The 15,672-nt window shown below is 43.0% G+C and overlaps 1 long non-coding RNA gene across 1 annotated transcript; it reads left to right on the plus strand.

Moving 5' to 3' along the window:
• The first annotated feature begins 4,506 nt into the window (after positions 1-4,506).
• LOC134737887 (uncharacterized) lies at positions 4,507-15,167 on the plus strand. Its single transcript, XR_010123286.1, has 3 exons — positions 4,507-4,612; positions 14,608-14,688; positions 15,054-15,167. It is a non-coding gene; the product is annotated as an uncharacterized LOC134737887 (long non-coding RNA).
• The last annotated feature ends 505 nt before the right edge of the window (positions 15,168-15,672 follow it).

Below are 15,672 nucleotides of genomic sequence, written 5' to 3' on the forward strand. Positions count from 1 at the left end.
CTTCCTGTCACCCCAATCCATGTTTGCAGCGGGCCGTCCGCAGCCTGGCCTGGCTCTTCTGCCTCCGTGTCAGCCTCCTCATTAGGCATGCTCTGGAGCTGGCTGGTGTCAGAGCCGGCCGATGCATCAGAATGCAGGGCATGCCTCCGGCTCCTGGGAAGCTGCACATTCCGCATGAAATATGAAGGCAACAGCCAGCCCAGGGGAGACCCAGGGTGGATTTAGAGGAAGAGCAGCAAAGGTGGCTGTTGGGGGAGGGGCATTCTGCAGGGTCAGAGAGACAATGTGGGCACCTATCACATATTTTAAAGGCACTGCTTTGGTGGGGGAGAGGGATGCTGGGAGGGGCACCTGGTTTATGTATCCTCTTGGCTGCTCCTGACACACACTCCCTTGGTACATTCTTTCTGCATATGCTCATGGTATATCTGTGATTATGGTGATGTGCCCTTTTGAGATAGGCAGCCGGCTCACTCCCCGCTGTGCTCATCACTGATTCTTGAGTTTCTCTCTTTTGGGATAACCTGAAATCATAAGAGCAGTCCATGTGGATTTCGGAGCACCTGACAGTAAGAAACATAATAAAAAGTAATGATTGTCCAGCAAGCCCTGGGGATGCTTGTCACACACCACCTTGGGTCCACAGAGGTTAGGCGTGCTTAACAGGCGGTGGCCTCAGATGGTTCCAAGGCCTGACATTAGAGCCTGTCCTTGTCTTTGTCCAGAATCCTCTGGTTTCCAGCCAAGGCTCCGTGCTGGGGTTCTACCCAGCCATTCAGAAATGAGGAGAAAATCATTCATCCCCACCATAGGCACTAAGAGATTACTGCATGCCTTAACGTGTCATAGCGTAATGTGCTGTGCACAGACCCTTAGAACACTTACCCACTGTAGTGTGCTTGCTTTATGTGCAGGTCCCCGACTTAGCCACTCTATCCATGAAGCAGAAATGCTATATTATTTGTTTTTATATAACCAGAGGATTGGTACATAGTAGGCACTCAATAAATACTGAGTAAATTATATTTGATGAGACTGTCCTCCCACACCATCACACATCCAAGTCATCAAAAAACACAAGTCTACTGGTCCCTCTAAATACAGAAATTTTGGGAGGCCAACTTTTCTCCCCTAACCTAAATCCACAATGCCCATTACAGTGTACTCAGGGTGTAATTCCATTTCATATCATTGATTACAGAGTATTACAGAGTATCCCACTTTCTTTTGATCAGAGAACATATATACACATACACATACACACACACACACACACACACAAAAGGAAGCAGTTTGCAATCCTTGTGTGTGAGATGAATGTGAAAGTTTTCTGCAAGAAACTCCAAAGCAGTGATGTCTCCTGAAAGCCCCGGCCATTTCTGGCTGGCAGTACTGCCTGCTGCATACCTTCCAGAGGTGCCATTCAACAGGCGGGTTCCACACTGAGGCTGCCCTGCTGGCTGGAATGCGAGACAATATGTATGCTTGCTTTACATGTGGGAACTTTCAGTGTACAGAACTGTATTTGGTGACTTTCTGTTAATTTTATAAAGAAAGAAATTGGCTTTTTTGTGAACAGAAAGGACTCTGTACTTCTGTTCGGTTCTTGATGCAGAGTAGCAGGAAGTAGCAGGATTCAGCCAAAATGTTGGCTCTTCACAAGACCATAAGCTGCCTGGGAGCCAGGCATCATCTCCCCTATCCACTGCTGTGTTCCCAGTGGCTAGATCATAGCTAGAGTGGAGTAGACATGAAAACATTGGGTTGAGTGGAGACTTGGACCTGCACTGTCACTTAGAGAGGGTGTCACTTAAACAGATCTGTCTAGATCTGCACTTTCTATAGCAGAGAAAGTATAGCGCCTTATCCTCTAGCCAGTAATATGTTCAGGGTTGGGTCCATTAGAATCCTCCCTGGTTTTGATATGCCTATGCTGAGATAGAATTTCTCTGTTGGAGCTACCAAGTTGAGAGTAGGATGCTAATTCGAAAGAGTAGAGAATTAGGCTATTAGACAAAATATGGATGTGGAGAGAGAAAGAGAGCCAGCAAAGCAGCTAGCCCTACCAGCATCATATGACTTTGTGTATTCAGCCCCAGCTGGAGCTCTAACCCAGAGTGTCTTGGTTATATGAACCAATAAATTACTGATTTATTTATTTGCTAGAGGTAATATAGAAGGAGGTTTTCATCACTTAAAACTAAAAGCAGTCTCTGACCGACAGACTTGTTTCATACTATCCCTGTCTTCTTTTAAAGCTATTCCTTTGCTCCATGCTAACAGCTAATCTTGTTCTCTTTACATTTAATGCATGCTGATCTCCTAAATGTCTATTTTCACATGGTGGTTATTTTGCCCAGTCCTTTTGCCTTCTTTAAGCAGAACTGTGTTTAAGCCACATACTCAGGCCAGATGTATCTGTCCCACACAAAGACTATAGAGAGAAGGAATACTTCACATTTCTGGATAACAGACCTAACAGTTCTCACTGGTGTCAGATCCCCCAGCCCTACAGCACACAGCACCCCCTTGACAGTACACATTAACTCTGCAGTGGACCTTGGTGAGGACACCCTGCTCTGGACTCAGCTCTGCTGTGGCTGCACTCACTTGTTTGTAACTTGTTTTGTAGGAATGGGGCTTGGCCCCCAGCTAGAGGCGAGATGGCTAGTTTTCAGAGAACAAAGGAGAGGGAAGAAGACAGAGGTTCCTTGAACATCTACTTAGTGAGAAACACCACCCAGGGCACTGCACCTGCCTGTGAATTGCATAACTTCTCTTGTCCATAGCTGTGGATGCAAAAGGCTCAGAGTAGTTCAGCAGTTGCTTGCACGTGGGGTGAGCTGTTTAGGTGACAGTGCAGGTCTGTCTAAATGCAAGCATCCATGCTTTTTCTACCACCACTAAGTTGTCTCCTGGGGCCATATTTTGATTTGTTTTGTGCAGTCCAGACCACTCTGCACCATGCTGGCCACACTGTAAGTCCAATGATGACAGCACTGTGTTTATCGCCATTTCATACGAACCTAATGAGGGAATGTTACACAACACCTCCTCCATAGTGTGAGAGAATTGCTTGACATGGAGATGCACAGAAACAAGAGAAGTTTGGAGTCCAATTTCCTTCCTCTGTGGCCCACCCAGCCTCTGGGGTTGAAAGCGTGGCCAGGGAAATCGTTCTGTTCCCGTACACGCAGGGATGCCTCTGGCTGGGTGACAGCCACTGACCCACCTCGTTTTTGTTCTGCAGGTGTTGGAAAGAGGATGCAACCATCCCCAACAGGGAAGGGTGGAAAATGCTGTACTGTGCATGGGTGAATGTGCACATGTGTGTATGTGTGGTCCTGGGAGCAAGGGCCGGGCAGGGACCAGTCTGCAAAACAACATTAAGAAACCGAAACATTTTCCACGGAGAAACAGAATTACTGCCCATGGAATTCTTACCCAGCCTGAGAAGCAAGCAGCAGCCCCTCCTTTTCATTAGTTAAACAAAGAGGGTTGTTTTTCAAATGAAAACTTTCAGTGTGGAAAACAATCTAATTCCCGGGGCTTTTTGAGAAGTGAGATTCTCAGTGCTCCAATAAACATGTCTATGTGGATATGCAGCTGCAAAGGCAGTGTGGGTGCGCTGACCAAACGAGAGGGCAGGCCTGGCCAGTGGGGGACACGGGGACTTAGCTTCAGGCCTCTCATAACAATCCCAGGTAGAAAGGCCAACAGAGGGAATGAACCATGGCCTGGAAGATTTGAACTGTTCTGCGAGAGAAAAAAAGCGAAAACAAAAATATTTTCTGTAAGTCCATTAAATCATCTCCTTTCTTCCTCCAAGTCAATGAACTCCTTCTGGTCGGAAAATAATCTGCAAACTCAAGCCCTGCTTGGTTCATTGGGGTGTGTTCTGCCTTATTGAATTCCTGGCCTGCAGAGATCTTTCAAAAAAAAAAAAAAAAAAACTTGCGCCCACTTATGAACCCATGGGGTAAGGTCAGAGCTTTCTTTTGAGGGGTTCTCTTCATGAAAGCTCCTGGGTACTTGAATTTGTTTAAGAGTGGGCAAGAATAGGAAGGCAGACTGCCAGGGTTCAAATTTTAGCTCTACCACTTAAAAATAGTGTGTGCTTACTCTCTCTGGACCTCAGCTAGCCCATCTGCAAACAGGAGTAAGAATGGTACCTACATCACAGAGTTTTCAGGAAGATTAAATGAGAAGGTGCTTACAAAGTGCTTACCACAGTTTCTGGACAAAGGAAGACCTCAATAAAAGTGTGGCCATTATTATGAAGTTACAGGGACATGGCATATGGTCACAGACCTGAACTTTTTAAATTAATAAATATCATTCTTTGAGGTTTCTAGTTTTCCCATCTCACTAATGGAAAGCATGTTGTTTAAAAAAATAAAAGCAGACACAAAATAGCCTCTCTTCAAATCAGAGCTTCCTTCTCTAATCAGTCCGTGAATGTTTCAGGGAGTGCTCTATTTAACTTGGCTGGCCCCTGGTTTTGCCGTGAGTAATACATTGGGCTTAATTTCAAACTCCACACAGCCAAGATCACTGGATACTTGAGCTTCCCCAAGCTGAGTTGATACAGCTGCTCTGCCCCTGGTCACTGGTGAGTTGTCCCTGTGGATTCCAAAGGGTCTGAATACAAAAAGGCCAAGGTGCATGGGCCAGCCGAGATGGTCAAGGACATGGGTTCCCACTGAGCAGGTGTCCAAGTGAGACAAGACTGAGGAGGCCTGGGGAGCCCTACAGTGAAGTCAGAAGAAACTGAGACAGACAGAGGGTGGCCAGAGATTATGGAGAGAGGGGCTTCGCTGACACTTGGGGAGAGCAGTGTTGCTTGGAGCATCCTTGCTCTTACAAAGGCAGCATAGGTGGTTGAAAGAAACCATCCTGATTTTGACATTGCCACAATGATAAACGAAGGGCATGAAAACTCTCCAAGTTAGGGTCTCTGAGACCAATTAGGTCAGACGATGAAGATTTGCTTGAAAAATAAAATCGAGTATGGCTTTCTTTTAAACAAGGCTTCATTTCAAATGGAACTGAATAAACCAAATTCAATTTAGACATGTTATTCCCCAGGAACTTAGCTCTGGCATGAAATAAGGCTTGCCTGAGGCCACTTGAGAACCGCAGTCTGTGGGACAGCCCTGTGATGGACAAATAGAGCAGAGTGTTAATTTTGAGGCCTGTCGAACCCCAATGACAGGCGGGCTGGTAAACAGATTGAAGAAGCTAATGACTATTTAGTGCTTTCCAGGATAGGAAATGTCTCTTTGGCTTCTGAGGTAGCAACACCCTTACCTTAAAAGGTTTGGATTGATGATCTGGGCCCAATAAAAGCCCCTTCTGAAATCTATTGGGAAGCCCAAGCATTTCCAAAGTGAAAGATAATGAAGATGTTCTAGAAGCAATATCATTATGAGTATACATTATAAATGATAATTACAATTAATCATATTAGCCTTCATAATCTCCCAACATTATAACTCAACAATGGTAGATTCATCTTCCTTGTGTTCTTTGGAAGAAGATTTTGCCTTGAGCTACACGTTTTCTCCTTTAATTTGACTTGTGGTGGTTTCTGCTTTCTGATTGATTCTCTGTCTCCTGAAGACAGGCATGTGATGGGGAGGGAGGTTTGGGAATTAGATGAAGTTGTGGGGTCATGATGCCCGGCAAGTTCTAGAACCCCAGAATTTACTTCGCCCCTGAAGGAGACACTCGAACAGCCCATCTTGTTATTTCAATGCTGTCAGAACTCTTTCATGCCTCTACATGTGAATCCATGGTCAGGCGTTCCCCAATCCCCGCTGCAATCTAAATCGGCCTCCTCCTTTTATTCTCTCTCATAATTCCTTCTTTCTCCCCAAGCACTAATCATGGTTTTTAATCATTTCTTTATATTTATTTGATGTTTAGCTCCTCATTAGATATGAGCTCAATAGGAGAGTGGTCATGTGTATTTTGTTCACTACCATATAATGAATACCTAGCTTTGTGACTGGAATAGGCAGGTAACCAATAAATAATTGTGAATGGAAGACAGAGTGGGTTGCACAGCTTGGAAAAGCATGCCCCTTAGAATGAAGCCCTCTCTTCTTTCTCTTCCCATTGACACCAGACATTTACTATCTCCCTATATTCCACAAAGGCCCACAGTGACTTCCCGCATGCTGAGTCCAGTGGCTTTCTGGGTCCTCATCCCTCGGCTGAGTTGTAGAGTCTGATACAATGAACTCTGCCCTACTAGAAAGCCAGCTTTCTTGGCTTCTGTGGCTCCAGGCTCCCCTCTCCGGTCTATGCTCACTGAGTCCTTCCTCCTCTTATACTGTAAAGGGAGTAAAGCCCATGGTTCTGGACACAGCCTGATCACATCCTCATGCTGTTCCTTCTCTTGACAGCTCCTCCACTGTCTTGGCTCCAGCCTGCAGCTTTTGACTGGGACCTACAAAGTCTACATTTCTAACCCTGAAATGCTCTTCCTCTTGCCTGCTTTTTCTTCTCCCAGTCACCAGGCTGGACAACTTAGTGTCTTTCCTCAACATCGTTCCTCATATTTTCCAAATAGTCAACATATGAAAATACTGAAAATACGAATTCAGTGTCTTCTCGTTGTCTACGACTCAAATCTCTCGATTGTCCAGACCTTCCCATCTTTTCCCAGTTTTCTGCTGCACATTATCCAAATTTATCTTATGCCAATAATGCCTTTTCTATTAATACTGTCAACATTCTACCTTTCCTTTAAGGTTTATCTCAATTATTTCCCACTTTAAGTCCCCTGTGAGCTTCCCAATCAATTACAATTTCTCCTGCTTTTAACTACCAACACACTATATATCTTTCAGTTGGCATTCTCTTAACTTTTTATTGAATAATGAATTTCTATGTATTTGTCCATATTTTCAGGGAAAGCCTAATAAATAGATCCCTGGAGAGACTGACCTAGATAAATCAAAAGCATAAACTACTAACACACACCCTAAAGACATTAAACAAAATATTAAGATGATATTATGAAGAATTTTATGTCAGTGGCTTTGAACATGCAGGTGAAATGGACACACGCCTAGAAAAATGCAAATATTGACATAAGACAAAATGGATAATTTGAATATTCACATATTTGCTAGAGAAATTGAATCTATAATTTAAAATTCCTACAAAGAAATCTTGAGGCCCAGACATTTGAGTGAGGAGTTATTTCAAACATATGAGAAAAAAATGAGTGTTACACAAATTCTTCCAGGGATTGGAAAAAGGAATACTTTGCTACTCATTTTATGAGGCCAGCATTACTTTGATACTGAAACTTGTCAAGGACATTCCAGGAGAAGAAAATTATAGGCCAATCCTTCATTGTAATATAGATATAAAACTCTTGAGCAAAATAGTGGCAAACCAAATCTAGAGATATTTTTAAAGGATCAGATATCATGACAAAATAAAGTTTCTTTTAAAAATGCAAGGTTGGTTTAACACTTAAAAATCAATCAATACAATTCACCACAGAAACAAAATAAAGAAGAAAAACCATATGAACACCTCAAAAGATGAATAAAAAGCATTTGTTAAAACTCAGAACTTGTTCATCACTGAAAATGTAACTGGCATCAAATTAGGACTAGAAGGGAACCCTTTCATCTATAAAAGTCTATACTTAATAATGAAATACGAGAACTTCTACTGGAGACCAGCAACAAGACAAGGATGTTCACTCTTACCACTTCTATGTAACAGTGTACTGGAGGTTCTAGCCAGAGTAGTTTAGGCAAGAAAAAGAAATTTCAAAATTTAAGGATTAGAAAAGACACAAACCTGATATTATCTGTGGACATGATTGTATGCATAGAATCTACAGGTGAATTATTAGAATGAGTCAGCAATTTAGCTGAACTAATGAATATAAAGTCAACATACAAAAATCAGCTATGTTTTTGTATACTTGCAACAAATATTGGAAAATAATACTTTAAATTTGATGCCATTTATAATAGTATTTAAAAAATTAAGCACCTTGTTAGGAATAAATTTAGCAAAATATGCACCTGACCAATGCATAGCAATGCAGAACACTGCAGAGAATAGTTTTTAAAGACTTAAATAAATGAGGAGATATAACATGTAAATTGGATTGGGAGACCCACAGTTGTAAAAATGTTAACACTCTTCAAATTGGCCTACGCTTCCATGCAATGCTAGTCAAAATCCCAGCAGGTTTTCTTTCTCTCTCCTTCCTCCTTTGTCCCTTGCTTCCTCTCTCCCATCCACCCTCCCTTCCTCTCTCCCATCCACCCTCCCTTCCTCTCTCCCTTCCTTCTTAAAATTAGTAAGGTAATTCTAAAATTTACGTAGAAATACAAAGTGGCAAAAATAGTCAAGACAAAATTGAAAAAGAAGAAAGCTGAAGGACTTGTACTACCAGAGATATCAAAACTTATACAGCCACAGTAATTAAGGCAGTGTGATATTGGTGTAAATAGAGACAAATAGATCCATGGAACAGAGTTGAGAGTCCAGAAACAGAGCTGCGTAGAAATCACCTGATTTACAACACGGGCACCACTGCAATGTAGTGTGTGAAAACAAATGGCTGGGTTAATTAGATTTCCAAAAGAAAAAAAATCTTTGACCCCCTATCTCACACCATACACAAAAGTCCATTACAGATGGAACATAGGCCTAAGTACGAAAGGTTGAACAATAAAGCTTCTAAAATATAACATATGAGAATATCTTCATGAGCTTGGTGTAGATAAATCAAAACAATACATAAAATTTACTAACCATAAAACTAAAGATTGATAAATTGGTCTCATTAAAATGAACAAGTTCTCATGAAAAAAAGTAAAGAAAACACAGACATACATATACCATTCATAGAGTGGGAGAAGGTAAATATATCCAGAATATTTAAAGATTTCTTATATAACAACAACAAGATGACACATAATGTATTAAAAATGGACAAAAAATTATTGAACAGTCCCTTTACAAAAGAAGATGTCTAAATTTGTAACAAACTTATGAAACTTTACAAAATTAGGTATGCAAACTTAGAATCACAATTCAGTATTAACCGCTTTCTTATTAGAATATAAATTTCAGATAAATTGACAGTGCTGAATACTGGTGAGAATCTGAAATGACAGGAATTCTTACATGCCATTAGCAGGCATGGAACCTGATGTCATGCTTTGAAAAATTGTTTTTATGGTATCTACTAAAGCTAACGTATGCATAGTCTCTGACACAACCATTCTCCTAGATATATACACAAAGAGATCTGTGTATAAGGGCATCAAAAATCACGCACAAGAATATTCATAGCAGTGCTATTTCTACTAGCCAGAGCCTAGAAGGAACACAAATGTCTATCAACAGGAGAAAGGTGTTCATTATGGCATATATACAATGGAATACTATACTATATAGCACTGAGAATGAACAAACTATCACTATGTGCAACAGTATGGATAAAAATTATAATGTTGAGTGAAGGAAGAAATAAAAAAATATTGTATGACTCTATGGACCTTCAATGACAGACAAAACTAATCTATACTGATGGGTGTCCAAAGAGGGGTCACTCTTGGAATGTGGGAGTAAAGATGGTAGCCTTACAGTAATGGCATTATTCCATGGCCAGGTCCGAATGGTGGTCACGTGGGTGTGTTCACTCCGAAAAATTAATCAAACTGTACACTAATGCTAGGTATCTTAGTTATACTTCAAATTATGAAGTTTATCAAAACAACCACAACAGCAAAAACCCTTTACCAGAGGATCTGTATGAATTCATTTAAGGCTTAGCATTCATTTTTGCAGGCTGTTTTGTGTCTTTGTAGTTCTGGGGCTGTCTGCCTTCATAGTTGCCATTGCTTCTGTCTGTTGACATGGTTCTATCACTTTCTTCTACTCAGCCCTTTGCTTTCAATCTAAACTTGATATATTCATCCTGATCCTTCATCTAGTTGTTTTGTCCTTGGAGCTAATTTCTCATTCTCAACTTCTGTTTCAACATTTCACAGCTGGGCGTGGTGGCTCACGCCTGTAATCCCAGCACTTTGGGAGTCCCAGGCAGGTGGATCATTTGAGGTCACGAGTTTGAAACCAGCCTGGCCAACATGGTGAAACCCCATCTCTACTAAAAATACAAAAAAATTAGCTGGGTGTGGTGGTGGGCACCTATAATCCCAGCTGCTCAGGAGGCTGAGGCAAGACAATCGCTTGAGTCCAGGAGGCAGAGGTTGCAGTGAGCAGAGATCACGCCATTGCACTCCAGCCTAGGTGATGGAGAGAGACTTCATCTCAAACAAACAAACAAACAAAAACGATAACAACAACAACAACAACCGAAATCACATTTCACTAATAATGTCCCATGTCAGGTAGTTCTACTTCTTCTGTATATTTTGTTAATGGCCTTGGTTTAATTTTATCGCTTAAATGTTCACTCTTTCCTTAATTTTTTTCTGTTTTGGCCTAATGATTTTTATGTTCTTTTTATCAATAATTTCATAATTACTATTACATTATCTGCTTGGCAACCTTTTTTTCCCTCCCAATATCACAACTTTTAAACAAAGCTTTCTCCTCTACTTTTCTGTCTAATGGGGTAGGATTATGGGATATGGAATATAAACTCTTTCTCATTCTTCACACTTTACATCCGGCAAAAAGAGCCAAGTGATCCGACATGCAATAGGAAAGGGGAAAAACGAAGATTCACAAATGATAACTAATACAAGTGCCTCTCAGTTGCCCAAAGTGGTTTAACAGATTACATTTCTTACAGATTTAGCTAAGAGGCCGTCTGACCTGAGCTCTTTTATGGAACTATTTGGCCTCGCTTTCATTTTTTCTTTTTAGAAATAAATCTTCTCGTCCTCAATCGGAGACACTGAAGAAAGCAGGGAGTTTGTATTTTTTGAATCCATATGAAGGTTTTGGCCAGGAATTTTTCAAACACTAGAATAAATTTTTAATTCGGACTTTGATATCCAGACAAGCCCAGCTCAAGTTCTCTTGGGTCTCCTTCCCAAAGAACAGACTTCAAACAGACACTGCTCGCTGTCTTAGCAGAAAGGCACCACAGCAGCTGCGACGGCCGTGGTCAGCAGAAACTGCTGCACATCCTGCCTGTCTGGGCGGGACCTCCATTTGCTACATTGCCCTGGGAACCAACACATCCTATTCCGTGGTCCTGAAGCAGCAGTCCTCAGAAAAGAAGGAAAGAGCATGGAGACCATCAGAGCAGGAAATGCTGGGTTCCCTGCTGAGAGCATTCTCCATAACATGAGATTAAAATATTGAAGGGAAAAAGACAAACACTATTTTATTCGGCATTATGATTTGCTTCTTATGCTTTTCATTTTTGACTTTGTCTTTGGAGTTTGGACTGTAGAAGAAATAGATGAGTTTCTTACAGATGAGACCCCACAGAACCTTTGGTTTAACTCTTAGTTTAACTTCCTGAAACTTGACTGACAAAACAGATACTGGGAAAGATAAAAAAAAAAAAAAAAAAAAGGAACTGATTTTCTGTGACAACTATAGAAGCAGTTCATTTCCTTTTGGGGACTTAGATGGGAGATTTTAAGTAATTGAAACTTAATATGCAGAGTCCCTCAGAAAAGTGACCACCCTGGGGCTGTTAGCATCATTTCCTGTTAATTGTCACCTGAAATAACCAGTTGTGGAAATGGCACGGGGGGCCTGAAGAAAAGGAATGTAGTCTAGCCCACTCATGGCCCATAATGAAATACAAATGGTTTAACAGCAGTACTGACAAGGTTCTCAGAAATAAATCATTTCCATTCTCACCACTTCAGATCACTTACTGTAATTGCCCTGAGACAGAATGGGGGAGTTGGCCATTGGTTACCTAAGCTCTGCGACAATTCCCCCCCTTTACCCACGAGGACAAAATGCAGTTCTGACCTAATTTACTTCTCTTCCCTAAGGCTGAAGCGCAAGTACTTTCTGTATCCCAGGGAAATCTAGAAGTTAAAGGTGGCCAGAATAATTGCAAAGTTTTTCTGAGAATCCTGTACCTGTGTGTTGACTCCGAAGTGGCCTCTCGCAGGCCCGAGTGCTCAAATGAACTGCTGTGGCTGGGCTTGCCTCGGTTTTCTACCAAATCACATGCCCAGATGGATCTGCTGTAGTTTGAATGTTTGTGTTGCTCCACAATGCATGTTGAAAATTAATTCTCAATGCAACAGCATTATGTGGTAGGGCCTTTTGGAGGTGATTAGCCCTCATGAATGGAACTAGTGCCCTTATAAAAGGGGCTTGAGGAACCAAGTTCACCCCATCCACCTCTGCTCTCCCTTCCGCCATGTGAGGACTCAGCACAAGGGCCATCTTTGAAGCAGAGGCAAGGGCTTGCCAGACACCAAACCTGGCACGTTGGTCTTGGACTTCCCTGCCTCTAGAGCTATAACAGACACATTGCTACTGTTTATAAATGACATAGTCTGAGGTATTTTGTTGTAGCAGCACAAATGGACTCAGATAAGACCTAATCATACCCTTCTGTGTATTTCTTCTATTTTCTCCCAATCTTTCGTCCCACTGCAATGAGTAAGGTTTGGAACCTCTCTTGCTTTTTTGGAGAGGCCAAGTTCCTCTGTACCCTTGATCAATAGGGAGTTATGAGTCTCTATGAACTATGCTTTTCATTTGAGGTAGTCATCCTGTTCTCTTGGCCTCCTCTGCACTTTGGCCATGCCTGCATATCGGTTTGTCTTTCTCCTTTGGGCTGAGAACATCTGGGATGAGGAACCTGGTGTGTCTCATCATTGTATCCCCGCCATCTGCCAGAGCACGCAGGGAACAAGTACCTGAGGAAAGCAAGGGAGGGGAAGGATGACAGGAAGAAGTCTTGGCCTACTGGCCCAGTTCCCTGGATGTGGTTGCAAATTGATAAGATGCACAGAAACAGAACTTCCAGGGAAGCTTCCTGGAAAATCTTTATGCTCAGATGGAGACTCTGATATGAATGCCACCACAGTATTCATAGGATCAGGATGGCTGGGCAGCCATCTCCCCCAAGACCTGCCAAGACCATGTCATTTCCTTATCTGATGCTGAGTCTTAGCCCTTGATACCCAACACAAGGTGGCCATCCTGGACAAAGCATGTGTCTAGGCTCCTGCTGGCCCACTCACCATCATTCCACTATGGCCACGTAATCATTCCCAAAGGACAGATCCTGCCACTGTCCTATTCAAGAATCACATGCTCATTTCCAGGCCCCACCTGGCCTTTGAGGCTCTCCAACAGTGCCCGTGGCAGCACACAACCCTCCAGACTCCCCGAGGATGCTCAGGCCAATCCTCTCATCCCCGGTGTGCTTAGTCCTAGCTTGAACTTTTCAATGCTTCTGGGCCAACAGGTATTCATCTGTTATTCCAAGAAACCTTTCTGAGGAACCATATCCAGCTCATCTTTCTCACACTTTGTATGTCGTCCTTGCTTGGCTGCCCCATCTGGACCACATCCTGCCCATCCTTCTCCTCTCGATGCATTCCTTCTGTCAATGCCTATTTTAAGAACCTTACCAGGTGCTAGGCCCATACCTTGTGAGAGGCAGAGCTGAGATTCAAATCCAGATCTAAACAACCCAAGAGCCTGGCTCTCCATCACAACACTCCATGGCACCCCCTGCCCCTGAGGCCTCTTTGACCTTGCCTTAGCTTCCTTTCTCAGTGAAAAGAGACGTCACTTTGGCCAGAAAAGCAGGAGTCCCACCAGTTGGGCTGCAGCCCCCAGGATCCATCTCTTGAATAGTTTCCATGCACCAGTTGTGGAAATAACATCACTGTGCAGGCCCGGGAGACACCTTTCTTGGAGTGCAAGACAGCAGTAGGGCTTCAAAAAGGGACCCGAGATTGGGATAGAAAGAGGAAAGCATTCCTCCCTCTCATCCAGTGCTCCGTCACACACTAAGTGGAGACCCTTCCTTTGGGAAGAAAGGAAGCAAGTAAAGGAGATGGAGACAGTGGTGAGGAGGGGACTCTGCCAGCCAGAATGATGAGTCACCATCCAGATCCACGGCACAGCGTCTGGACCAAGAAAAAGATAAGGATTTGGACATAGGGGCTGGTACCCTCTTCCCTTCGTAGCTGGCTGAGCCTGTGGAGAAGGAATCTCTGGACATGGGCCTGAGGTTTTGAGTTCACTCATAGTGGGTGACAAAAACGAGATGGTTATTTGTTTTACGGTAATGATCTCCATGAGGCTCCAAACTCTAGGGCTGCAGTCGGCACGCCACGCGGCAGGCCTTCCTTCGGGTGCGAAAGGATTTCCTTGGTTTGGGGGGATTCGTTTGTTTTTTAAATGAGGCTGTTTATTTTCTCTTCTTTTAATGTTATGATTTTTTTTCAGACTCACAAGGAAGATACATAATGTACAGCCGAATCTACAGTCTCCTATTTTGTCAGCTGCTTGTGTTGATTAAAACTTCAATAAAGAGCCTGTGATAAAACAGAGCTATGTTCAAAGGATCCTGTTATGTTTTTAAAGGGCTGAGCTTGGCAGAAAACATGTGGAGTATAGCTTTGCTACCTTGGTATTTTTCCTCTTTTCCAGGTTAAAGAGGGAGAAGTGGAGGAGACACATACAGTGGTTTCTAGTACCTGTGGGATCGTTAGACAGCATGTGTTTAACCAAGTAAGTCCCAAATAATAAGCAGGGTCCAACTTAAATGCATGGAAATTGTTTATCAAACTGGTGTTAAATGTGTGACCAAGAGCAGACCTCCTCCCATAGGTCTGACTGACAGCCTCTCTCTGCAAGAGGTCCCAGCCTAACAGGGAAGGGGAGGAGGCAAGCCAGGGGCAAAGTGAGGACACAGAGCTCCAGGAATTCCATACCCAGTGATTCACCCAACTCGCCCAAGATGATCCATTCCAGCAAGATTCCAATAAACTGCCAGTAACACATCGTTTTAAAGCTCAGAGATCACTGAAGGCTCTCAAATGAGAGGTGTCAGTGGTGCCATCTACTCCCCAACCCCTTTTCCCCCTTCCCTCCAGACAGCCCATTCCTGGCAGCCGCTGAAGTCTCTCAACTTTTATTCTGAAAGAGGCCGAGAAATGGATGTACATGAACATCAGGCTTGCCAAAGTCGCTGAATTTATGCAAAGCAGGCAAGTGCAGTCAAAACACTTACAGCAATCAATTTGAGTTGTTGGGTAAAGTTTTTTCCGTGTCCCATACATTATTGAACAGTTAATTTTGTCTTTGTGCCTGCAAGACATTCCAGCTCTCAGATGACAGCTTTATCCATTAAGGAGTGCCTGGTGACAGCCGTGCAGCAAGAGCTTTGCCAGCCTGGCCTGCCGGGAGGCGCGCCTGCATCACCACCGAGAAATCCTGGGACACATCAACGTCTTAATCAATATGCGAGAGTCAATTACCGGGGAAGCGAGGGCTTAAGCAGGAGCTGATGATGAGGTTCACGTGCAAATGGACTTGATCAATACGCAGCTGAATCTCACATGTGGATTCACATCAGTCCTCCCACGGCACCCAGTCCCCGACTGGCAGGCCAATCACACCGCTCCTAGCCTCCAATCATCTGCTTTACTAGACTCATTACTGCTTTTCTTTGATTCATTCCTTTGATAAAAGTATTGGGAACAGAGAAGCAGA

This window comes from Pongo pygmaeus, chromosome 13 (genome assembly GCF_028885625.2).
Source record: "Pongo pygmaeus isolate AG05252 chromosome 13, NHGRI_mPonPyg2-v2.0_pri, whole genome shotgun sequence".
NCBI classification, from domain to species: domain Eukaryota; kingdom Metazoa; phylum Chordata; class Mammalia; order Primates; family Hominidae; genus Pongo; species Pongo pygmaeus.